This window comes from Ictidomys tridecemlineatus, chromosome 13 (genome assembly GCF_052094955.1).
Source record: "Ictidomys tridecemlineatus isolate mIctTri1 chromosome 13, mIctTri1.hap1, whole genome shotgun sequence".
In the NCBI taxonomy this organism is placed as follows: domain Eukaryota; kingdom Metazoa; phylum Chordata; class Mammalia; order Rodentia; family Sciuridae; genus Ictidomys; species Ictidomys tridecemlineatus.
The window spans coordinates 91,293,585-91,319,419 of NC_135489.1; the positions used below are offsets into that span (position 1 = coordinate 91,293,585).

The 25,835-nt window shown below is 41.7% G+C and overlaps 1 protein-coding gene and 1 long non-coding RNA gene across 36 annotated transcripts in view; one reads left to right on the forward strand and one right to left on the reverse strand.

The window, feature by feature from the left end:
- The window catches only part of LOC120884858 (uncharacterized), a 38,640-nt gene extending 30,468 nt beyond the window's left edge, over nt 1–8,172 (reverse strand). The window contains exons 1-3 of one of the 2 annotated variants that reach the window (XR_013429880.1): nt 7,576–8,172; nt 2,312–2,399; nt 427–509 (exon numbers count right to left, since the gene is read on the reverse strand). This is a non-coding gene — a long non-coding RNA (uncharacterized LOC120884858). The remainder of the gene's footprint in view (nt 1–426; nt 510–2,311; nt 2,400–7,575) is intronic. The other variant, XR_013429881.1, reaches the window with a different exon arrangement.
- Aopep (aminopeptidase O (putative)) overlaps nt 1–25,835 on the forward strand; it is a 306,545-nt gene that overhangs the window by 117,932 nt on the left and 162,778 nt on the right. The gene's annotated exons all lie outside the window — the stretch shown is intronic.

Consider the following 25,835-nt stretch of genomic DNA (forward strand, 5'->3'; position numbering starts at 1 on the left):
CACCTCTCTCTGCCCTGTCATTACATCTCTGTTGGTCAGCTCTCCCTTGTCCACTCTTATGTGGACATTTGCAATTGCATTTAGGTTCCACCCTGATAAATCCAGAACTATTTATCTAATCCAAGATCCTCAAATTAATCACATCTGCAAAGGACCCCCCCTTCTCACCCTTATTTTTCCTTCCCTCCCTTATTTTCCCTTCCCTTCCTTCAGTTTTGGTCATTTCTAGGCTCCAGGAGTTAGGATGTGGATGACTTTTAGGGGCCAAGTTTTAGCCTCTCACAGACTCCATTTATTCCAAATGAGTCAAATAAATATCAAAACTTACTATCTCTCTGGGCTAAGTGGCTCTCGCATCTTCTCAGCCTGCTCCATTTCTGATATCATCCGATAATGTTAAGAATAAGGCCTTTGGGCTCAGGCAACCTGTGTTGGAATCCCTCCTATGCTCCTACTGGTTCCAGGACTAGGGCAGGTTGCTTAAGCTCTTCATGCTTTTGTTTGCTCATCTACAAATGGCAGATAATATTATACTTGTTTGTAAGGCACCCAGTCCATGGTACTTTGTCCTACCAGCCTGAATTAAGACAGTCTTCACCTCTCTCTGCCCTGTCATTACATCTCTGTTGGTCAGCTCAGTAAGCTAAAGAATTAAAAAAGTATTAGGATGTATTATGTGCATGACACTTAATAACTATAATGATGAACAAATGAGTGTGGTCCTGGTCCTCATGGACACGTAGTCTGGTTGGAGAAATGGTTATTAGTCAAATATTCTCCAAAATATAATACCACACACTGGTAAATGCTGCACAGGAGAGGTTCCCAGCAGAGTCTAAGGAAAAGTGCGTCCAAGGAATTGATGTGGAAGCTGAGGTCTGAAGGGTTGTGTGCAGAGAGAGAGCCTGTGGGTTGGAAAGGGCTTGTGGGAATTAAAAGAAGTGTTTGTAGAATTTAGTGATCTGTGGGAAGATTGGGATGAAAAAAGATTGGTGACATTATCAGGGATCAGGTGAGACTGGGCCTTCTAGTATCTGAGCTTTGTCCCAAGAGTATTGGGAAGATCAGTGGGTTTAAGAAGTGTGTGTGTGTGTGTGTGTGTGTGTGTGTGTGTGTGTGTGTGTGTTGAGGGGGGCATGAGGTGATCTGATTTGTTTTTACAGGCTTGCCCTGGTCTCTGGTTGGGGAATGGATGGACAGAGAAAGGACTTAGTGGCAGTAGAATGGTGAGGTCAGAGTTGTGGCCTCAGTCCAGGCCAGAGGCCAATGTAGATTAAAGAGTGTGCTCGTGCAGACGTAAGATGTGCTCTCAAGAATGCGGGGTGAGAGTGTCCTAAGTGGGGAGCTGCTGAGGAAGAGAGATGTCCAGGACAACCCCCAAGTTTCTGGCATAAACAGCTAGATGGATGGGGGCCCATTGGCTAAGGTGGGGACAGGAAGAGGGGCAGATCTGAAGGAAAGCTTCTGAGTTCAAGTTGGTATGTGTTAGGTTCAGGAAGCCACTTAGCCCAGTGCCTGGCACAGGGCAGGAAAGATGCTGAGTTCAAGTTGGTATGTGTTAGGTTCAGGAAGCCACTTAGCCCAGTGCCTGGCACAGGGCAGGAAAGATGCTGAGTTCAAGTTGGTATGTGTTAGGTTCAGGAAGTCACTTAGCCCAGTGCCTGGCACAGGGCAGGAAAGATTCCGAGTTCAAGTTGGTATATGTTAGGTTCAGGAAGCCACTTAGCCCAGTGCCTGGCACAGGGCACACCATAAACAGTAGCTTCTATCTCAGTAGCTTCTAACCATCTGTTTCACAATCCCACTGACTGCTGAGTCCGGGACTTGGGTTCTGGCGCTGGCTGGGCCGTGTTAGGTGAATGAGTGTTTCACGGTACCATAGCCTTGTCTATAACTTGGAGGCAATCAAACGAGATTCTTTTTGCCGTCCACTCCCTCTCAGCTTTTGTGTGCTGGGTGCTTTGACATTCTTGGTGTTGACCACCTGGGACTGCTCTGGCCAGCTGGATCTGCTTCAGAGAGACTAATGAACTAGAACTGTGCATATGGGTGGCAGTTTCTGGTAGAAGCTGACGTTGGGGGAATCTTTGGCCAAGGCAAATTGTGGCCAGCAAGGAGGCCTCATGACGAAGGGAAAGATGTGGTTTGGGGAGAGTAGCAACTGCTGCTGTCACCAGAGAAGCATGAAATTCGCCAAGCTTTGGAGGAGACTGCAACTGAGGCTGGCTGCTTATTAATTGGCAAATTAGCATGATTTGGGGCATATGGAGAAATGGCAATGGGAAGAAAAGACGTAGAGAGGAACACATACCCCCTCTGCCTCGTGTGTCATCTGTCAAGGGTGTAGGGTCGTTGTCGGAGCCCGAGAGTCCAGGGCCAGAGCATCTCCAGTCAAGCTCCTGTAATTTACAGATGAAGAAAACCAAATCCACACCGAGTTCCCTGGTGGCAGAGCCAAACCACAGTACTCAGTGTCCTCACACCTGGACCACTTGGTCCTGCTCCTCCAGGCCTCCAGGAGCAATGTCACTGTGGCTCTTTGTTTACTCACTTATGAAGTGGGGAGAAAACTTACAGGACAGTGCCTATAACTTGACACCTCTGAAGAGTTTATATCTGAGCATGTCTATATTAAGGTTTTATTTATATAATATAAATGCACGTTTTCAGGAGCCATTCACTTAAACCTGTAAAGGCCATTGAGAAAAGTGTTGTCAGCCATTTTAGGCCCAGTTTTGGAAAAAGTCAAGTTTGATTTCATGTGTCTAAGATTAGACCCCAGAGATCTTACTCATTGCTTCTGAGGCCCTGTTATAAAACTGATGTGATTGGTTATACTTTCAGCCGTCTCATAAGTCAGTGCTTCATTTCTCAACAGTAGGCCTGGTCCTGCCTGGATTCCACAGTAGCTCTTCTGCTTAACTCACCTTATATGGGCTCCTGGGTGCTCTGACAGTTTCTGCGCTTCTGAAGAAGCTCCCTGGGTGAAGACAGTGCCCAAGGTTTTTGTTAGACTGGATGGTGTTCTTTTCCTCAAAGGTGTTTGGTGGGGTTTTAAATACCTCAGCAATGGTTTTGTTGACCAGAAGCAGCTGAAAGGGAACTTATTCCGCAGGTCGCTTCCTTATCCTGTGATTGTGGCTTGTGAGTAACTGCATTCCCTGGCTGCTACCTTGGAAGCAGCCATTGGTCATTCTCCTGCTTTATGATTCCTCCACAGCGCGGGAGGCAGAGCACACTACCTCTCCCTGACAGCTGAATTTCAAACATCTCATCAGAGTGTGTAATGAGGCTTCAGATGTGCCTGTTGGGTGTCGAGAAGCACGTTTCTCTCACTCACTGTGGGCTGTCTGAGCAGGATCCCTAAAGGAAAGGAGGGGCCAGGTGTGCCTCGAGTGAGGCTCAAGGTCGTAAGCAGCATCAAGTATATGGTGGGGATAATCTGGAGCAAAGATTCACCTCTTAAGTGGAGGGTGATGGGGAGGTAAGCCATCCCTTATGGGGACTGTTTTCAAGGCAGAGAGACCATGTTCTGGGAAAGTGGGGGGTTATCTGCTGTCCTCCTCCCAGGCTCCTTGAACATGATATGCTGTTACTGAAGCAGGGGTTCCCCACAGCTGCGCCCTACTCTGGAGATACCCTACCAGTTTCCACTGCCTTTCCGGGCTCTGCTCCCCTGCAGGGCCCCCTCAAGGCCAGCTCCCCCCGGAACCTTCCCCAGAACCCCAGTCTTCTCACTGAATTCTCCCACAGATACAGTCTCAGTGTGCAGTTTTGCACTTTGTTCCTTTGTGTTGTTACCTGTGGGTGGGTGTTTGGGGGAGAGGGTGGGTGGTTCACATGTCCGTTTTCACTGAGTTATTAACTTCTTACAGACAAGAACTCATTTTGAATTTCCTTATATTCTCCCATAGTATCAGCTTAGTTCTGGGGACAAAGTATTGTGCTTATAAGTATTTGCCCCCCTTTTGGAAAGAGTTCCTGGTGTGTTTATTAAATAATAAATTTTTAAAGATATGTAAAATCTACATGGGCCTCTTTCAAATTATTTTTTTTAAAATGTAATTGTAAGATTTGGTTTGTTTACCTGTGAGAGGAAACTCAAAATAATAATGACTTAAGTGAGATAGTTTGTTTCTTTCCCTGGGTAAAAGAAAAGTAGACTTAGAGAAATTGGTTGGAATGAACTCTGCAATAGAAGGAACCCAGGCCTTTCTCTCTTGCCGCTCTCCGTTCAAGCTAATGATTTCCCTTCTCAAGGCCAACTAACTCAGTCCACAATGACTGTTCAAACTCCAGCAATTACATGCACATCCCAGGCAGCTGGAAAGAGGAAGGCAGGAAGAGGGGCGAAGGGCCACACTAGTTATCTTTCAAGGGACTTTCCCACAAGGTGCTGCAAAGTACTTTCCCTTGCCTCTTATTAGTTCAAACCTAGCTGCCACTTAGTTGCAAGGGAGGCTGGGAAATGTAGTCTATATTCCTGTGCAAATCATGTGTTAAGTGGAAATGTGGGAGTACTGAGGAAGAAGGGGGACAGCAGCTAGACTTGCAGACACATGGGCCAGTTTGGAATAATGGAGTCTTATTAACAAATTCCTAAATGGGTAGCTTTTTTTGTGTCTACTATGTGCTTGGTGCTATGCTAAGTATTAGACCAGAGGACCTAACACAGTGGTTTTTACTCTCAGGAAGATTACAGTGCAAGGAGGTGAGACAGACAATATATAGGAGAGTAAACAAATAACAAGACAGTGAGGGGATATTAGTAAGGACTATAGAGTCAGTCACATGGGCTTAGTTGGTCTCAAAAACTGTCCCTCTATTGGGTAGCACTTAGCATTGCTTATTGCATGAATGGGGTATTCAGCTTTCATCGAAGCTGTTTTGGTTTCTCTTTTTGGACGGTGCCTGTAAATCTCTGAGCTTTTTAGGCGGAAAAATGCGTTAAAAATTGCTTTGCTGGACCATTCATAAGACGATTTATTTAGACTGGAAAGTTTTAAGCTGACATTTCTAAAGAGTTTATATCTGGGCATGTTTATATTACAGTTTTATTTATATTATATAAACGCACATTTTCAGGAGCCATTTATTTAAACACGTAAAGGCCATTAAGAAAAGTGTTGTCAGTAATAGAAGAGATTTCTAACGGTATGTGCTTAATAAAGCAGTATAATTTATAAAATACTTAGAAAAATGTGAATGTTTTATACTTCTTTCCCAAGGGAGGAATTTTTATATCCCTGCGTTTCACACACAATGGTGGGATTCAGTTATTCTAATTGTGTAGTAGGTTGCTGTTGAAGTCAGGTCTTTGCAGAGGAGTTTTCTTCCCCCTGCATAAGTGAATAAAACAAAGAGCCACCACCAACACGTGTGTGGCTCAGGCTTGGCCTATTTTGTAGCAGTCCACAGTTGATTCCTGGAATCTTGTAGTAAAACTACTTAGGATTAAAAAGAGGTTTCATGCCACCTTCTTTTTATGACCTCTTTATTAACCCATACTTTAGCAATTTACCAGTGTCTCATACTAATTTTCAGCTCTTTAGGTTCATGGCTTATCATCATTTAAGTATGCTGAAGACCACAGACTGAGGAAGCAAGGGAAAATCCACATTGTTTGGAATATCTTTAAATAAGAAGTCCTGGAGAACTGTTCTGGATTTTACATGTAGAAACGTTAATCAACAGCAGTAAACTGTGCACTAACAACATGTTTTAAACAAATCAGTGCTTAGGGACAAACAGGAAATTTGACCAAACAACTGTTCCTAGTAACAGGTTTTGTGTGTCTTTGTTAAGATCATCACAGTGTTTTTTAATTCTTTTTTTTTTAACTTCCTTTCCAAAATTTGCTATTATATTTCTTTGCAGTTTTACGTACAGCTTTCATTTGATAAATTTTTTCACTTCAGGCAAGCTGGATTGCTATGATATGAGTGATTACAAATGAAAGGAATCCATAGGCGTATTGGTGTTACAAAGGGCTAATTAATGCTCATTTTGCTAGGAGGTGCTCTGTCAGCCTCCAAGTCTACCTTTAACTGGTAACATTATTGGCATTTTGTGCTGTGGGAATGCCATTTGCATACTGTTCTTGTATTCCTTAACTTTAAACTTGACCCTTTGTTGTCACCATAATGCAAGAAACCATTCCTGTTTCATCTGGGACAGCTGCACGTCCCATTAGAGACTAGATGCCCAGGTTCTCACAGAAATCTGACCTGAGATGGACAGATGTTGGAACTCCTCTGCAAAAATCTATTCTAAACAATCGGGACTACTGCTAGACAGGAATGCCAAACATTTCCAGCCACAATTATCCTTGATAATAACCACCTTGATAGCAGAAAGCAGCACCCCCAGCTTCATTACATCATCTGGGGGAAGATAACAGGCCTGGGGCATTTTAGCTTGGATTTGCTACATTTACAGAAGATTAGGGCCAGTGTAATTGCATCACTGTGAAAGTTAGAAGTTACTGATTCACATACAGACGTCGGACATCTTCATACTTCTTCCCCGTGTAAGGAGACCATAGCAGGGGACTGTTGCCTGTGAGCTAGGGGAGCCCGGAACAGGCGAGCTGAGCACACAAAGAGGAAATGGACACGCGTTCCCTTTGAAAGTTTCCAGAAGCCATGTATCCTCAAAGAGTTGTTCAGATAAGCTCACTAGTGTGTTTTATTTTGTCAAATGTGGAGCATGCCCGCTATGAAATGGGGAACCCTGAAATGTGATACGTCCATCTTAACCAGCTCAGGGTTTATTCAATTCTTCAAGCTTTAATCCTATTAACTCTCAAGCACAAAGGAAATGCAGGGCTGCTCTCTCATGATTCTGCCCAGCTCCACGGCATTTGTAAACTGACTTTAAATTTTACAAATAAAGCTTATTGGTTCACTACAAATGTAACAAGCCTTGGTGAAGCCACTTTTCAAAATGCATTTTAGATTTTTTACTTTATGGGAAGGCTTTCAAAGATGTTGATAATTTCAATCAGTTCATCGAATTTAAGGATTTTTAAAAAGCAACTCATTTGAATAAACAAGTTTTTGATGTGAAGTACATCAAACATATGGCTTTTTAAAATCAAATCTTTGGTTTTTTGAATTTCATTGGTCAAATTAAAAAAAATGTAAGCAATATCATTGTAACCACTGTTCAAATTGGATTTTTTGGACTATGTATTTAAGAGTTTGATGGTTTATAGTCAGTTTAGAAAATGAGAGGATTTTTTAGAAGTTGCATTGCTTAAATCATTCAAAATGTTGATGCGAAATGCATTAAACTTATCCCTAGCTATATGTCCCTTGTACATAGATGTAACCCAGCAAAATTCCAAAACCTGATTATGATGCTATTGGAAGCTAATCTCATTGTCGTGAGCATGAGCTAATGACACATTAGTCTGTATTACATTATATACTTTTCAGTCTGCTGCCTGCAGTTTTGATTACATTTAGTTCCTACCATTTAGATTTGAAATAGCAAAATCTTCCTGTTACTACCTATCAAATTTATAAGGCTTTTCTCTAAAATTTTTAAGTATTTTAAGTCTCCATTACTTACAGAATTTCACCCAACCCTCACTGAAAAGTCAGGCAGGATTTGCTTGCTTGCCCTTTCTCTTCTGAAGGGCTCACCACCTCCAGGTGCCAGGCTGTCAACACAGCCCTCTCTGTGCTGCGGTGGCCGGGAATGTCTAGTCATTGCAGTTTACATAACAGTTTGGGGTGTTTGCTTTCAGAGGTCACTTCAATGTCAGCCCCAGCAGTCCACACACAGGTCTGCCTGTTCCACGCTGTTTGCGGAAGAAAAGAACATACTGTGTTGTGGGCACTCGGCTGCTTTCCTTACCCCGGACTCTTTGCATGAGTGTGACGGGAGTGATGCCCTCAGCTCATGTGCGTCCCAGTCCATTTGTTTTTTTCTGTCGGGTTTCCTATTCCGACTCTTCCTGCCAGGCAGACACCTGGCGCTTTAGGCAGGACAGCTGAGTGCTGCCCGTCCCAACACTTGGCCTGAAGTTAGGAATGACACCGGAGGCAGCAACCCTTGTCCTCCTCCAGAAAGTCTCCCAGCTCTGGTAGGATCTGTTCTGATGGGGAACAGCAAGGAGCATTTCCTTGGTGTATGAGCCTGGCTTCTTACGTGCTCGTGTAGCAGCTTCCAATGGCTTTAACTGGGAAAATGAGTGTAGCTAGCAGCAGCTATCCTGGTTCTTAAGAATTATTATCAAATCTGTGGGAAATAGTGAGGCTGGTCAATCTTATTTTTACCTAGCACCGGTTTTATCTGGTTTGGCAGTTTCAACCCATGCTTCCCTGGCTGTTTTGCATTCTGACAGGCAGAACACTCTGGTGGTTTGCCTGTGGGCAGTGGCCACCAATTTAAGGATTTGTTGATTATTTATTAAGGAAAGTTCCCAAACTGCAAACAGATAAACCCGGTGCTAGGTAAAATAAGTTGACCAGCCTCACTAATTCCCAAGATTTGTTAGCATAAATTATCTTAAGAACCAGGACTAGCTGGCCTTGCTAGTCACTCATTTTCCCAGTAAAGCATTTGGAAGCTGCAGGTGATTTCATGTTCCTTCCAGATTGAGATGTGCCAGACGAAGCACAGCTCTCTAGAGTGGGGAGGGCAGTGGCTGAAGGTAGGACTGCCCAGAGTCTCTTCGACTCAAGGACTGTGCTCTCTAACTTTGGAGAAAATCTGTTTTAAACTTTGATTTTTCAGTCATTACAGTTTCACATCATGTGTCTCTTAGCTGTTTGAGGAGTGTTTATGAAATGCCTTAAGTAGGATAAGTAAAGGTGAAACCAGAGGCCTTCGTTCCCGACGGGGAGCCCCGGGAGAGCCCTCAGGAAGTCCCGGCAGCCCAGATCTAGGCTTCAGAGGGAGCTGTGGTTCCACTGCACATTCCCCACAGTGAGTGTGTAGCATGGAACACCTACACACATTCTTGCAAGTTTATTCAAGATATTTTTGCAAAATTATAACCATATATACTTATTGATGTATAGAGAAAAGGTGGTCTTGGGAAAGAATGCTGTTAACACTGCCAGAGAACATTAGAAAAGGAAGTCAATATTTCTCACTCAATTCCCTCCCCATCTTCAAAATGGCATGGGCTTGTCATTTTTTCCTTTCTTTTCCAAGCATACAGACAAAACTACATTCTCCAAGATGCTGGTGAGGAGATCACCTAAAGCGGGCTCTGCAGAGACGACAGTGTGCTCCTCCTGATTCCAAAGCAGGGGAAGTGTCTTTAAAGTTACCGATGTGCCTTTCCTCCTCAGGCTCTCAACTTCTCGTGTCATGTCTTGTTTGCTATTTAATATTGTCCTAAGTAGAGAAAAAAATGAAATTATGAATATGAATTTTTACCATTCATCTCTTTGTTGTGCAAAGCCAATTTTATATATCAATATAAGGATGTTTTACTCATGTACAGAGTCATTGAAATGACACAGTTCTTCAAAAATCAGGCAGTTTTGTGTTACTACTGGAAAAGGCCAGGCAGCTAACTTTTAAAGAGAAAAGGTTTATTTAGCTCCCAGTTTGGGAGGTTCAGGAATATGGTGCCTGGATCAGTTAATTTGTGGTGCCTGGCCATGATGGGAGGGTGTGGCAGAGTGAGGGGTCTCTGGAGCAGAGAGAGAGACACAGGGTGGGCTAGGCTTGTTCCTTTTGTGGTAGCCCTCTCCCGAGAGTGATCAAGGAAGTCCAGAGAGCTATCTTTTGAGGAAGCCCAGTGATCAAAGGGCCTCCCTCTAGTTTCTGCCACCCAAAAGTCCCAGTGCCTCTCTGGGACCAGGCCTTTAATGACAGTGAACTCCCGGGAGACACAATCCATGTTCAATCCCTTGTACTCATATGACTTTTTGGTTTTGTTTTCCCCCAGAACCATGGAAAGGCTGCACAAAACTAATTAAACTGTTTTTATTTCAATTTTTTTTTTTTCAGAATTAGGGCTTGAACCCAGGGCCATGGGCATGCTAAACCAGTGCCCTGCTACTGAGTTGCACCCGCCACCCTTTATTTGTATTGTGAGACCGCATCTATGCCTAGGCTGGCTTCAAATGTGCAGTCCTCCTGCCTGCAGCCTCCTGAGTCACTGGCATTGCAGGTCCGGGCCACCACACCCAACTTCTGTTTCACTTCTTGGGACAGGAACTTTCTCCCAATGCTTCCTATATTTGACTTACTAATGAGTAAAGAAACATTACAAAGGAGAACAACTCTGGGTTGCCTTATCTTTCTTTTTTCTTTATGCTGTCATTTTTTGGCATAGTGGTTAGCTTATGGGAATTAACAGGAATAAGCAATTCCATGATGAGTTTTATTAGTTGTTAGTATTTCTTAGAATATTTTTGCCTTCCTTGTGCACTTGAAAAAAAAGAGCTGGTGTGAAGCGATAGCAGAGCCTTCCCAGAGGCCCTGCCAGAGGCATTGAGTTCTTGGTTCAGAGGCGTTTCAACTGCTGCATGTGGCTGGGGTGGCGAGGAGTGATGGCAGACTCGAGGAGTGACCATGACTCCTTCCCTCACGCATGCCCCATTGCTCTCTTGCGCTACTTAACTGACCTGAGTTCAGAGATGACACTGACAGCATCAGCAGAGACATCAACCAAGAGTAGGGCACACTGGGCCTTGTGACGACACAGGTCCACGCGATAGGAGCTCCCTCTTCCCATCCCTGTTTCAGTCCCGCCCTGCTCTTCCCCAGAAACCACTGTTATCTTTGTGTTCTCATGTGTTATCTTTATTATTTTTTACTTCATATACATAGATTCTTAATTTGTGTTCAATGTTGCTAGCACTTTTTTTTTTGGTACCAGGGTTAGAGCCACATCCCCAGCCCCTTTTATTTTGAGACAGGGTCTCGAAACATTGCTCAGGGCCTCCCTAAGTTGCTGAGTGAGGCTGACTTTAAACTTGTGATCCTCCTGCCTCAGCCCCCTGAGCCGCTAGGATTATCGGTGTGCACAACTGCACCCAGCTCTGCTTGGCACATTTTAAAACGTAGTGTGAACAGAGTCATTTGTTTGTAACCTGCAGCTTGTTTTCACTCTCAAAACATTTGCTATATGTTTTTTAAATTTGTTCATGTTGCTGTGGCAATAGCTTTTGTGTTCTGTTTGTGTGTCCAGGATCCTGTGTTTTCGATCCTGCAGGGCATTGTTGATTGTAGTGAGTGTCCTGTTTCTAACTGGGGTGCTCTGCATCTAGTGATTAGCCTTTGAGGCTGTATTTAACTAGAAATTTATTTTGAAACATGAGTCATCAGACCTTATCTGTTTCATTCAATTTCCACTCAGCCCATTGTCTGGGCAAAATGCTAGTTGGAAAAGTTTACCAGTGTCTCTTGGCACTCGTATGCTGTGGGGTGGCAGAGCCATGAAGAAAGAGGTGGATCGAGTTTTCTTGGTTACACCAGTTGCCTTCAAATTAGATTGAATTAGCATAAAAAGAAGCATGTAGAGATGTAGCAGCAAAGCCAGATGAGGCTCCTCTTACTCAGAAGGAGAAGGAATGATACTTAGCTAGAAAATATGCTGTAAGGACAACCTACCTACTGGGGGTTCTCACTCCCCAGATTATTCCTTTATGTAATCATTTCCCAATCCTGTCATCCACGTTGCTGTTTAGAGTTTGGAATATGAAGTGTGACCCTTTTGTTTCAGTGGCATTATCAACTTGATTTCTCTCCTAATGGGCAAGATGGAGCATGATGAGGCCTTTGATACTTGGGTAGGGAAAAAGATTTGAAGGTTTTTCAAAGGGAGAGGAATGGGCTGAGGATGCAGCTCAGTGGTAAGGCGCTTGCCTACTATGCATGGTCTGACCTCCAGTACGTAGAGCAAAGGAGAGGAGAGGAGGCAGTAGTCCAAACAGGATATTTATGTATGTATGTATGTATGTATGTATGTTTTAAGGGAGAAGACAACTGAGAATGAATGATAACCACTTCCAGTTCTAGACTACAATCACACACCCTGTATGTGAGGGCTTTGTATGTATTAAACCCCATACGATTCTTTCAGCACTCCTGCATAGGTATTTAAATGTTTTATCACTTTAGGTGAAAAAATTCAGAGATGTTACGATAGTGCCCTCAAGGTACCAGAACTGGTGAGGAAGGGCTGGGATTTGAACTTAGTGATGGCCACAGATGTGGGGCCATTTACACATGCCGGTAAACCAAGCTTGATGATGGCACAGTTGAGCAGAGCCCTGCCCCCCCCCCAAAGCAAGGGGCACCACTGGTGGTGGCTAGAGCTGTGACTTGGTGGATGGCGACTGTATAAGTTGGAAGGGGGTCCGCCAAATGGGAGAGAAAGTGGGATGTAAGTGGTACCAAGAAGAGCCAGGAAAGCTAAGAAGTCTCCGTCATTGGGTTTTCACACACCCACCTTTGGCCTTAGAGGTTCACTGCCCTAATGAAGTCTGCGGTGGCTCACTGGCCTTGGAGTTGTGGTTAGCTGTCACCTGCCTCTCCGCCTCGATGGGCCTAGGCCAGAGTCCTCCTGACCGCTCAGAAGCAGTGCCAGTTTCCAGTGTCTCTCGCTGCTTGTGCCTCTCTCCATCCTCTCAGCCATTTCCCCAGGTCTTCATCACACGGGCGGGGCGTCACTCCCAGTTCCTTTCTCTGAAAGGTCTGTGCCCTGAGCTGCATCCCGGGGGCCCCACCCCGGCCCCCTATTTCTGAGCCTGTGTCAGTGACCTCTCTGTTCACTGTCATCTAGCCTCTCCATATGACCTTGACTCATCCGCTATCTTTAGCTTGGCGCTCTTCCCGCAGGGGCAGGTGCTGCTGCTGCTCAAGGGCTGGTTTCTGTCCCTGCCCGGCTGCTTTCAGCCTTTCTGTCCTAAACGTATGCTTTATTTATCATCTACCCAGGAACCTCTCTGGGTTGATCACATAATTTCAGACTTTCTGACGTCTGAATGCTGCACACACATACCCTCCTTAATAGTGGCTGGTTTTCGTCTTCTTGGCCACCATAAATCTGACACATACCTCAAGCCAGTGGCATGTGGGCCTTGATATTTTGATCCCCTTTCCTTTGCCACAGAGATTGCCTGATTTCAGAAAGTGGCTCTGGCATGTGCTGTTTTACGAATGTTGGAGAGGTGATTGGTGTCCCACACACTAGAACTTTTAGGTCAATCCCTATCAACCTGATCATTCCAGACTTGAAAGTATTTTGCCTGTGTCATGTTTTCTGGTATTGAAGTTCAGTTAGGTTTTCCCTATCCTGTCCACTCATAAAGTAATAAGAAAAAGAAAAACAGGTTGAAGATCTTTCCGACTAGTGTTTTACAGTCTAATAAAGTGCCTGTAGGAAGTCAGTGGCTGGGATTCCCTGTCATGTTTCTTTTCTTATTTTGGGATGGCATTTATTTGAATACGTAAATATGTGACCCTCCAAGTGGGCTGTGTTCAAAATGGATGGAGGGCAGGGTGAACAATCACGCCCTGGTGAAGATCTAACAGAGGGTACAGATGACTCTTCAGTCTTGTTTTTGTTTTGTTTGGTTGGTTTTTAAAGGTCGTCTGTCTAACCGCCTCATTTATGGAGGTGGAAACTAAAGCCAAGCAAGATTGACTTACGTGGCAGCTCCAAAAATTCATAGCAGAAATGGTCAAACTCAGGGCACATGTTTCATTTACTCCAAATCCCTAAGAGAGATTTTCAAATCTAACTTCCACATAATATTGGATTATCAGCTGATGAAGCAACAGAAATGCTGCTTTAAGGCAGAAGTTCTTGTTCCGTTAGTGAGAAGTTCTGAGATCCATTCTTAACCCGTGTGTCTCCCTATCTTCTTGGTTAAGGAGCTGAAATCTGAAATTCATTTAATCTTGAATTCTGTTATCCCCAAGTGAGGCTCTAACTCTCTGTCATGAGATACGTGCCTCATCCCAGTCCATCCATTGGCTGTTTGTCCAGTTTATACAAACGCTGAGGTTTCTAAGAGCTAGTCCCTGTCCTCAGAGTAGCTGCCTCCTCATTGGAAAGAAAAGATGTGAAAGATTAAGGAACAGCAATTGAGTCTGATTGTGTGGTTCTAATCCTTGGTGACTTAGGACTTTAAGAGAAATGGAAATCACCAGCAGTTGGGACCCTGGGGCGAGGCCTGAGAGTGGTGCCCTGTGAAGTGGTTAAGGTCTTCGAAGCCAAATCCAGGAGGGAGGCCAGAGGATTTGTCAGAGAGAAGCCCAGGGGCCAGGAGGGGCAGGAGAGGGGACAGACCCGAGGGCGCTGAGTCATGACTCACGTAGGTCAAGGAGGAGAGCAGAGGATGGAGCCACAGGAGGGTGGGGTAGGATCCAGGAGAAACGGAAATGAACCACCTAATCACTGGGTGGGAAGGCTCACTGCGGGTTTCCAGGGACACTCTTCCTAGTCCAGTTATCTGTCTAAAATGCTTTGGCTGGGCAGCCAAAGAGAAGCGTCCCTGTTAAAGCCCTTGAATGCGTCCTCCAAACCTCCATTTTTCTTTCTCTTATTTGAAAGGACATGAACAACACTATTATACCTTTTAACCAAGAATATAATTTAAAGTCTTGATTCAAGAGTTCTTTGAAATTAACTCACGTGGTGTCTTCTTTATTTCATCACTTTGGGAAGGGAAGCACCTGACTCTTTGGAGCCAGAGCATAGGTTGCTTAACAAATCATAACTGTAGGGACTGTCAGGAGGAAACCCTTGAGAGAGAGCGGGGAACTTTGTCCAAGCCCAGGTAGAAAGACAGAACAAGTAGAGCCATGCGCTGTCTCTGGCACACCTACCACCCAGCCACTGGGGAGGCTGAAGCAGGAGGACAGCTCCTTCAGGGCCAGCCGGGGCAACTGCCCACGACCCTACCTCAAAATAAAAATAAAAAAGGCCTCAGGTATAGCCCAGTGGTAGAGCAGCCCTGGGTTCAGTCCCCCCCCCCCCCGCCCCACATACACACATAAACACACAAACATACACATGTACACATACACATATACACTGGACTTGGTTTCAGACAGAATTAGATTCTTGAAGGACATTGCATGATTTCCTACATCTAGATACACATATACACATGTACACACACACACACACACACACACACACACACACACACACAGAAGGAACAAGTGGAAAGGAGGAACAAGTGCTGCCTTCACATTACTTCTCTCTTCATATCTGATGTGCTCCCAGGATGTAGTTCGTTAGTCTGAAGAATCTGAGCTGTGTTCGTGGGCCTTAGATAATAAACTTTAGTTTCCCTTGGTCTATTGTTATACCTACATTTTCAACGAATTAATTTAATAAAGAAATAGACATTGCTTAATATATTTTTTCAAGCAACTTCTTTGAAATAATAATATCTTATTCTGTTTCATCAGAATGCTATGAAAAACTTTCAGATATTAAATGACATATTTCCAACATAATTTAGTCTCATTAAAGTCATTGCACACAGGGAAGTGAGGAGATTATATGTCTGTCCTTGAAGGAGGTCACTCAACTGTTAGGAGCTGATGGAGTCTGCTCCTCCTTCAGTGCCCCTGGACTGGAGCACAGCGTCTCTTCAAAAACAGGAGAAAGGACTGGGAGCATGCACAAGAGATGAGAGAGAACTGTGTTTTACTTTGTAATCATGGAAAAATAATGGATTTCCTTTAATATTAAGCCGAAATGAAAAACAAAAAATGTGACAGGAAAGTTAAGTCATTAAATCTGATGGTAACAGAATTTGAAAGTGCACTAACACTCCTTGACTGGAACATTCCAGGCAGCGCCTTGAGCATTCTCAAAGGCATTCCTCAGCACCTACTCCCCTGTCTGAATCCAAGACAAATGCTAATGATTTAATATTCATCTATGGGGACATCCAACTTTGGAGGAGTTTTATTATTTTTTTGAAGAAAAAAATTGGTCTCAAACAGCAACCAAAAGAACATTTCTTTAAAAAACCACCACAGGAAAATTGAGTTATTTTTATAATGATAATACTTTATACAGATCTGTGGTCTTTCATCTGAGAACTTATAAGTACTTTTCAAATGTTGACTCATCAATCCATGACACACTTAGGAGATTGGGCAGTAATTCTGCTTCCATTTGGTTTCAAAGAACTCACTGTGTCCTAAGACATGTGGGCTCTCTCTCTTTTTTTTTTTTTTTTTTTTTTTTTTTTTGTCTTTTTGCTAAAGGCCAGAAGAAATATGGCTTGGCCCCAACCCACTAGAACTCACTGTGATGAAGGAAGGAGCCCTGGGAAGCTCTTCCGATTCCCGTAACCCGCGCTAGGACTTAAAGCCAGAGGCGGAAACGTCTGCATAGTTTTGAAGGGTCCAGAAAAGCATTCAGAAGGTTTTGAGCCCTAAGTCATTCCAAGATACAGAAGGCAGACTTGCTTTGCTGAATTGACATTTCAATCAGTATTTTCTTATTTATTTTTTAACAGGGAAACTATGCTATTTATAATATCTCTGCCAAATGTGAATTTATGCCTTTACCTGTGAGTGGAAAGAACCTTAAGGATAGATTCTGGGCCAAGAATTCCTCTGCAAATATTTCCCAGGCCAAGGGTGGAGAGATAGGATGCTGGTAATTGGAAGGTTTTTGAAGTATCCGTGAAGATTGTATTTATTGATAATCTTAAGATTTAACCTTTATTATCTTACTGATTTCCTTTGAGAGATAAAGTTCAGAAGCTTTTCTAGCTTCCCTTTGAGCTGGTAAAATATGGAGCTGTGTCAGGGATTATTTTTTAAATCCAGGTCTCTGTTGTTTCACCCATGTGCTTTTTAATTACTTCACTGCCAGTTTGAGAATGGTGTGAAAATATGGTTTATGAGTGGGGATCATTGTGCATGGGAATAATGAACTTAAAAGAGGAAGGTAATTATTTCTAAATATCAGGAAAAATATATTTTTCTCTTTCGTCTGTTTATCTAGCATACATTTACTCTCATGAAACGGTTTGCGTTGATGTTAGAAGACATTAGTTAAAGTGAGTTGAGAACGAGGTAGAGATTGGAGACAGAACACCGTGTGGAGAAGGCAGATGAGCGCACTGGGGAGAATGGTGGGTGTCCTGGGACCTACGTCCCCGCCAGAGGTTCTGAAAACTGGGCCTGGGCAAGCTTCTAGCCACCATTTCATTCCCCAGGGCTAGATCCCAAGATGCCACCACTCGAGGATTGCTTCCACTTTGGAATTCCACGGGGAGCACCCTCCCCCTTGCTCCTTGGCAGCCGCCTGGCTCTGCCCTGTGGACCTCTGCCCTCCTCAGAACCAAGCAAGCCCACAGCCGCAGCCTTCCATCCTGGTCCGAGAGAGAGGGCAGAGGAAGGAGCCACGAGTTACCCTTTAATAACCCTGTTTACTTTTTCCTTGCTCTCAGATTGTCTCTAAATATCAGCAGAGAAAACTGTTCTGAGATGCTTAATTGAGACTTAGAAATCCAAGCCCAAGGTTGCCGTTTTTCTAACTAACGAGTGTATGAGGAGTTGGCCTCTGGTGTCCTACCTAACCAAACTCCTAGGAAAGCTGAAGACAAGATTCTCTTAGCTAGTAAGGACTTCCTGGCTAAACACATATTTAGGCTAACCTGAGAGAATCTCGACTTCTGAGCACACATTGCTGTCTGGAAGGAATGAATGTAATGGAGGCAGTGCAGCGGAGAGCACAGACTGCAGCAGGGCTGCAGGGCTCCTGCCCAGCCTGGCCACTAGTTAGCTGTGTGATCTTGGGTCAGTTGTTAACCTCTCTGCGCTGCACTTTCACATCTGAAAAATGGGGACGATTTACTCTAGTACTTACCTCTTAGGATGGTTAGATGAGGTAGACAGTGCTTAAATTTGTTGCTACCATTATTACTACTATTTTGTACTAAAAAAAATTAAAATTTCCTATATTAGCTATCAACTGACATGCACATGGTCAAAGGGTTTGAAAAAACATCATTGAGGACTGCACATGGAATTCTGCATGAGCCAGGCCTGGTGGTAGCTAACTTCACTCTTACTTTCATTCCTGAGCTAGAGTGCAGTCACATTGTGAAGCCTAATTGCAAGGGACTCTGAAAAATATAGCCTTGTCCTAATAGTCTAGGAACAAGAGGATTTTGCCAAACAGAAGTCTTTGTCAATTCTTAAAACCAATACATAAGTCACCAGATGTTCCTGTAATCTTCAGTTAAGAACCACTAGAATAGAGAACTCAAATAGGTAAAATACATGTACACTAATTATGTTTTGCTAACCCAAAATTGAAATGTGTGACCTAAAATTTTATTTCTGATTTTTGAAAGTTTTTTTCATATGGAAAGTTTCAAAATCATAAAAATTAAAATAATTTGGTTGTCTGTTTTAAGAGTTGCCTTTATTGGGAAGGATATGAGCATTTGAAATCAGGACAGTGTTGAAAGATCTGAAACACATTCTGTGTTCAGGAACAAACAACTGACCCATCCTTATAAAGTCCACGCTCACTTCATTGGCCAGGGTCGGCTTTAGTGTGACCAAGATTAGTAGAGTTGAAGCCAAAAATTGTTGGTGGAAATTAAAACTGCAGAGCACTGTGGGAAATTGAGAGGTAGGTATGGAACCCAAGAGTCAGAGCCTTGTCTTATGAAGAAGTACCCAAGAGGGAGGCAGAAGCAATGTGCATCAGAAGCATTGTGCATTGGCAGACAATGGATTTTTACTGGCACCTCTTAAAGAACACAAACAAAATATAGCAAGCTGCCAGGTGTGCTTTGCTAAATGTATAAACATTCCGAGAAGATGTCCATAAACTAATTTTATAAAAGCCCACATTTAATGCTTTAGAAAAGATACCTATGTAATCGGGCCTTACAGAATATTCTTTATATTAATATGGTTTATGAGCTGCTACAGTTTGAATATGGTTAAATTTTGTACCCCCCCCCAAAAAAAGTTCTCGCTATTGGGAGGTTGTGGAACCTTTAAGAATGGTGCCTAGTAGGGGATCCTGAGGGCACTGAGGGCATGAGGTCATCCTTGTGCCCAGGTCAACCCCTGGGCAGTTCTCCTGCAACCCCAGGAAACCTTGTAAGAGAATTATTATAAAAGGAGCAAGCTTAGTCCCTTCCTTCTCTCTGCTCCTGGCTTTGGAAGTAATCACTTAGAGTTCTTGTTATTACCATCTGTAGACTTATTTCCTACCAGAGTTTTCTGTTATTTTGTATTACTGAATTTGTTGTGGAACAGTGGAGTCACATTTTATGTAAAAGTGTACAATATTTTTTATTAAGCACCTAAGTCTAAAAGCCTAGTAGTTTTAGGTGTCCTTAAAGTACCTTGAAGTACCCACAAAAATATAGTCTGTGTAGATTCGTTTATAGAAATCTGTAGTTTAGAGCTTGGGATATATATAGTTCAGTTGGTAAAGTGCTTTCCCTGCATGCACAAGGCCCTGGGTTCAATCCCCAGTGCCACACACACACACAAAAAAAAAAAAAAAAAAAAAAAAGAAAAGAAATCTGTAGTTTAACATGACCATGTAATATAAATTAAATTATATTCTGTGATAAAGTATACATGTCAAATGTTTCACAGTACTATTCAAACTGTGTCCATTTTACTATTATGACTGATTGTGGTTTAGTTTATGTAAGTCAGATTTATACAAAGTGGAATTCAATGGTATAATGGAACAGGCACTGGACTTAAATTGGAAGTCCTAGTATTTTTTGACTTTTCCACATATGTAATACTTTTACTGTATAAGTTGTACTAAAGATCAAATGAAATGATGTAAACCCTAAAGTGTAGACTCTAGCAAGAGGCTCCTACTAGACAGAGTTTTGGCATGGTCGGAACCAGGTCAGTCTTGCTGCTATGGAATTGTCATGAGTTTCTGTTGGAAGTCGCATTGGAAGAGCAAGTCAAGGACTTAGTTGAGTCCTGTGTTTCCTGTCTGTCTGGGGCAGACACTCTGGGATGGACCTGTGCACAGAAGGCTGTCTACAGACCTGTAGGTAACAGAGGCAAGCTGGGATCTTTGCTTAAACTTCAGAGAATGTTTACGTGAAATAAGATCAGATAGAGAGCTAGCGTAAACACTGGAGTTTCCCTTGTTAGGGAGTGAGCAGTGGGTTTTGGTGAAAAAGGATTTGCATGCTGAAGTTTTCTATATAACAGCAGTGTTTGCTTTGACTGACTATTGAAGATACATGTCTGTGCACTAAATTTTCACCTTCTTTTCAATATTTTTAAAGAATATTATTTTAATTACAGTAGCACATAGCCACTTTAATTAATGACAAATTGAGGAGTAAAATTAAAATGAGCAAGATCCACCTATAACATTTGAGGAGACTCTATCAACTGATTGGAGTTTTAGTCTTCTTCATAAATGAGACTTTAAACATTTTTGGCCCCAGTGCTCATATAACGCTAGTCCATCAGAGAAGAAACTGAGATGAAATCCTGGGGAATTGTACCGTATTTGTGTATGTGCCTGTGTTTACTTTTTATTCTGTGTGATTATGGAGTCCCAGGAAGTTGCAAAGAAGTGTGCATGGAGATTCCATGCACCTGTGACCCAGCTTCCCCAGTGTTCACACCTTGGTTTGGTGTTGTGTATAGTAAAGTATCCAAACAGGAAATGGACATTGGTATAATCCACCGGTTATTCAGATTCCACTAGTTGATCCCTTTCTCTGCATATTGTGTGTGTGTGTGTGTGTGTGTGTGTGTGTGTGTGTGTGTGTGTGTGTATACGAGTGCTGAGGATATATATAGCTCAGTTGTACATACATGAACATACATGAACAATTCTGTGCACTTCAATTGTGTGTGGCAGCCACCACCATGTGTCACCACCACATGGTTCAGATCCTTATTTGGACACCACCACAAGGCTCCCTGTCCCTACCCCCTACAGTTGTACCTGCCTTTCTTCCAGGCCTTACCTCTTGCAGACACTAATCTGCTCTCCTTTTCTAGATATGGTTTCACCAGTGCTGTATTTATAGAATTATGCAGTTGCATCGTTTTGAAATTAGCTTTTTTCACTCAGTGTAGTTTTCTTGTTGATTCCTCCAAGCTTTCGTGTTTATTAATAGTTTGTTCTTTTTTAATTGCTAAGTAGAATTCCATGGTAAGGAAGTACTGCTGTGGAATTCTACTTAGATTATCCATTCACCACTGAATGGCATTGGGTAGTTATATATAAAACTACTCTGAGTATTCACATACAGGTTTCTGCATGAAAATAAGTTTTCATTTTTCTGGATAAATACACAGGATGGTATAATTGCCAAGGTAAAATTTTTTTTAAGTTTAAATATTAAAACTATTTCCCTAGGGAGGCTATCTCATTTTATATTTCTATTGGCGTTGTATGAGTGATCCAGTTTTTCAAAGTCTTCACTAGCATTTAATTTTATCACTTTTCAAAATTTTAGCCAATCTGATAGGTTTATGGTGATCTTGCATTGTGGTTTTAATTCACATTTCTCAAATGGCTATTTACATTGTTTTTTTTTTTTAAATGTGCTTTTGTGTTATCCTTACTCTCAAAGGAAGTGACTATGCATGTCTTTCACCTGTTTTATAATTGAATCATTGGATTTTTAATGTTGAATTTTGAGAGTTTTAAGTTTTATTGATTTATGTTCTTTAGAATTTGCTTCCTTCTATTTGTGGTAGATTTGTTTGTTCATTTGTTTACGGTACTACAGACCAAACCCAGGGCTGCTTGCAAGTTAGGGTGTTAGGAAAATGCTGTCTCACTGAGCTTTATTCCCGGCCCTAGGTTTATTTTGGTCTCGTTGTTGTTTGTTTATATTTTCTACTTTCTTGAGGCACTTATTGATTTGAGATTTTTATTTTCTGCAGTAAGCAGATAGTGCTATAAATTTGCCCCTCAGCACTGTTCTGGTTGCATCCTAAAACCTTTGATATTTTCACTCAGATTTTTGTATTTTTACATTTTTCTTTGAGATTTCTTCTTTGATTTATGCTATTTAAAAGGACATTGTTTACTTTCCAAGTGTTTGGCAATTTTCTGGTATTAACATCTAGTTTCATTCTATTATGATCATAGAACATACTCTGTATGATCTTAATTCTTTTAAATACACACACACACACACACACACACACACACACACACACACACACACACACACACACACACACACCCAGCATCTACTGTGGCCAATGTTTTTTCGATGCTTGAATATGTTTTCTGCTATCATTAGGCAGAGGGATCTGTAAATGCCAGTCAGATGTTGGCTGATGATGTTTGGTTCTTCCAGATCCTTGTTGATTTTCTCTTTACTGACAGTGAGGTATTAAAGTAGCCAACTGTAGTTACAAATTTGCCCATTTCTCCTTTCAGCTCAATCAGTTTCTGCTTCATGGACTTTAACCTTTGGTATTCAGCACATATACATTTAGGATGGTTCTGTCATCTTGGCAAAGTAACCTTCTTTGTTCCTGTGCTTTTCTTTTTTCTGACATCTGCTTTATCTGATGTTAATGTAGTCACTCCTGCTTTTTTGCACTGCTATTTGTGTGATATATCTTTTACCATCCTTTCACTTTTAACTTCCCTATGTCGTTATGTTTGAAGTGAATTGTTTTTTAGACAGATTCTTTTGTACTTGAGTTTGGGTTTATCTTTTAGTTATCACATGTAGATCATTTATAGTTAATGTAATTATTACTTGCTTTATGTGTGTATCTCTTATTATTCTTTTGATTTCTATGTGAATTATTTACATTTTTTAGTGTACTGTGTTTCTTAGTAGTTTCTCTACGTAATACTGTGTGTGTTCAACCTTTCACAGCCTACTCGTATTGACATTTTACCTTATTAGGTGAACAGTAAAACCTTACATTTAGACCCCTTTATTCTCCCCACTTAAAAAATACATTTGGCCTTGTATTTCCTCTGGGTAAATCGTCACATTAGGTGGTATTATAGCTTTTTATTCACTCATATAATGTCTGCAGGGTATTGGAAGTGAAGGGTAGTTTGTTTAGCTCTAGTTTACCTGTTCTCTTCTTTCCTTCCTGAATATCACAGCTGCCTTCTGTGATTTTTATTTTTTTTAAACCAGAACTTTTAGCCATTCTTTCAGGGTAGTTTTACTAGCAACAAATTCTCTCACTTTTTCTTCATCTGAGACTGTCTTTATTCCTCCTTTATTCCTGAAAGATAATCACACTGCATTCAGGATTCAGGATTGACATTTCTTTTAGCACTTAAAAAATTGTGTGCTACTCACTTGCTTTTGGCCCCCTGATTTCAAACAGACTACTGCCATTTGAATTGGTGTTCCTTTGTAGGTAATGTGTCATTTCTCTGTGCTTTCAAGATTTTTCTCAGTTTTTCAGAAGTTAAATCATGATGTATTTTGGCACAGATTTTTTTTGGGGGGGATGGGGTTTCAACCTTTAAGGGACTTGCCCATCCTCTTGAAACTGCACCTTTCTTTTGTCAGATTTGGGGAGTTTTCAGTCACTATTCTTTGAATACTTTTTCAGTCTTATAGTCTTCTTCCTCGATTTCTGAGAATTTGATGGTATGGATTTAGATTTCATTATTTTCCCACAGAGTCCTGTTCATTTTTTAAAAGTCTATTTTCTTACTTTTTTTCAAGTTAAGTAAATGCTATTAATCTGCTTTTAAATTCATTGATAATATCATCATTTCTTCTATATTAACAAGTCTATCCGGTGAGTTTTATTTCAGTTACTGAATTTTCAGCTCTAATTTCCACTTGTTTGGGTTTTAGAAAACAACTTTTGTTTCTTTGATGTGATTTTATTTCTTTTTTTAAAAAATTTTTTCCTAGAAGATTTCATATTGATTGTTGAAAGCTTTAAAAATGATAGTTGGGTGCCAGGCATGATAGCACACAACCGTAATCCCAGCTACTTGGAGGCTGAGACAGGGAGATCGCTATTTCGAGGCCACGCTTGGCAATGTGGTGAGAACCTGTCTCAAAAAAATGCAAACGGGCTGGGGATGTGGCTCCAGCAGTAGCGCGCTCGCCTAGCATGCATGCGGCCCGGGTTCAATCCTCAGCACCACATACAAAGATGTTGTGTCCACCGAAAACTAAAAAGTAAATATTAATAAAATTAAAAAACAAACAAAAAAAAACCCCGCAAAGGATTGGAGTACAGCTCAGTAGGAAAGCTGCCCAGGTTCAGTCCTCAGTACTAAAAATAAAAATGATGGTTGGGGGGATTGGGATATAACATAGTGGCAGAGCACTATTTACCCATGAGAAAGGCCCTGGGTTTGATCCCTGGTACTGCAAAATAAATAAAAATTTTAAAATGAAAAGTAACATGATAGTTGGTTTAAAATCCTTGCAAGATAACCCCAGTATCTCTTCTTTTCAATTGGCTGCACTGAAGGAAAAATACCGATCTCAGCCTCAGAACATTGTGACTTAGTGGCAAACTGAATCAGACTTAACCTTCAACAAAACCAGCCTGTTGTTTGGTTGTACTGACTTGGCCTGACCAAAAAAGAGGGCACACCTTTCCTGGGGTAAATATTATCTGCTTAATCTCTACTTTTCTATTATCTACCCCAAATGTTAAATAATAAGTAATGATAATGATAATAGTGATAATAATAAATAAGGGAAAAAGATGGAAAAGTAGGAGCATGTTGCCCAAAATCAAGAGACAAATCAGTTACTAGAAGCAGACTAGATAACCAAGATGCTGGAATTAGCAGATAAGAACTTTAAAATAGCTGTAATAACAAAATTAAAGGATTTAATAGGAAAGGTAAACAATATGCATGAATGAGGAATAACAGGGAAAAAAAGGAAACTATAAAAAAGAATTTATAAGTGCAAAATAAAAATGATCATAAATGACAAATTCATATGGTTGCATAAATAAGACCCAGCAAAAGACCCCGCAAAAGAAAGGATCAGTGAACTTGAAGACAAGTCAGTAGAATTAATTCGAAATAAACTGAAGCATAGAGGAAAAACAAACAAACAAAAAGATTGAAAGTACTCAACAGAGCATAGAAGAATTATAGAACATTATCAAATGATCTGGGACTTAATTGGAATCTCAGAGGAAAGAGAGATTATAGAGTACTTGAAAGATGGTCGCCAAAACCTTTGTAAAGATTTACCAAATAAATTGACCCAAGAAAGGAGAGGAGAGAGGGAAAGAGGGATGGAGGAAGGAAGGAAAGAAGGAAGGAAGAAAGGAATTGACCCACACATACTGACCCACACATATTGATCCACACATATTGCTCAGTGACCCCCAAACAAGAAAACGTATTTCTAAGTATGTCATATCAAAATGTTGAATATCATAGATGAATAAAAAATTCATTCAGATTAAAAAGGCATACTACAATCCTGGGGCAATATGAAAGATGATGTGGCTCTCTCAGAAATGATGGAAGCCAAACAGAGTAGTATTGCCAGAAGAATGACAGATCAGGGGACTAAAGCAGCATCTAGAAACTGACTCGTCCAGTCCACATGTAATCAACTGGGCTTTCACAGAGACACCAAGGAAATTCCATGGGGAGAATGGGAGTGAAAAAATGAGCAGCCTCTGTGAAAACAAATGACCCTCGACCTCTGCCCTACTCCATAAAGAAAAACTAAAGATGGACATGAGCATTGGCTAGGGTAAAAAGAATATTTCATGGCCTTGGTATACACAGTTCTTAGAACATGAAAAGCATTATAAGAACATAAGTGATAAAATTAATAAATTTAAAATTCTGGTATAAGGGGGCTGGGGATATAGCTCAGCTGGTAGAGTGCTTGCCTTGCATGCACAAGGCCCTGGGTTCTATC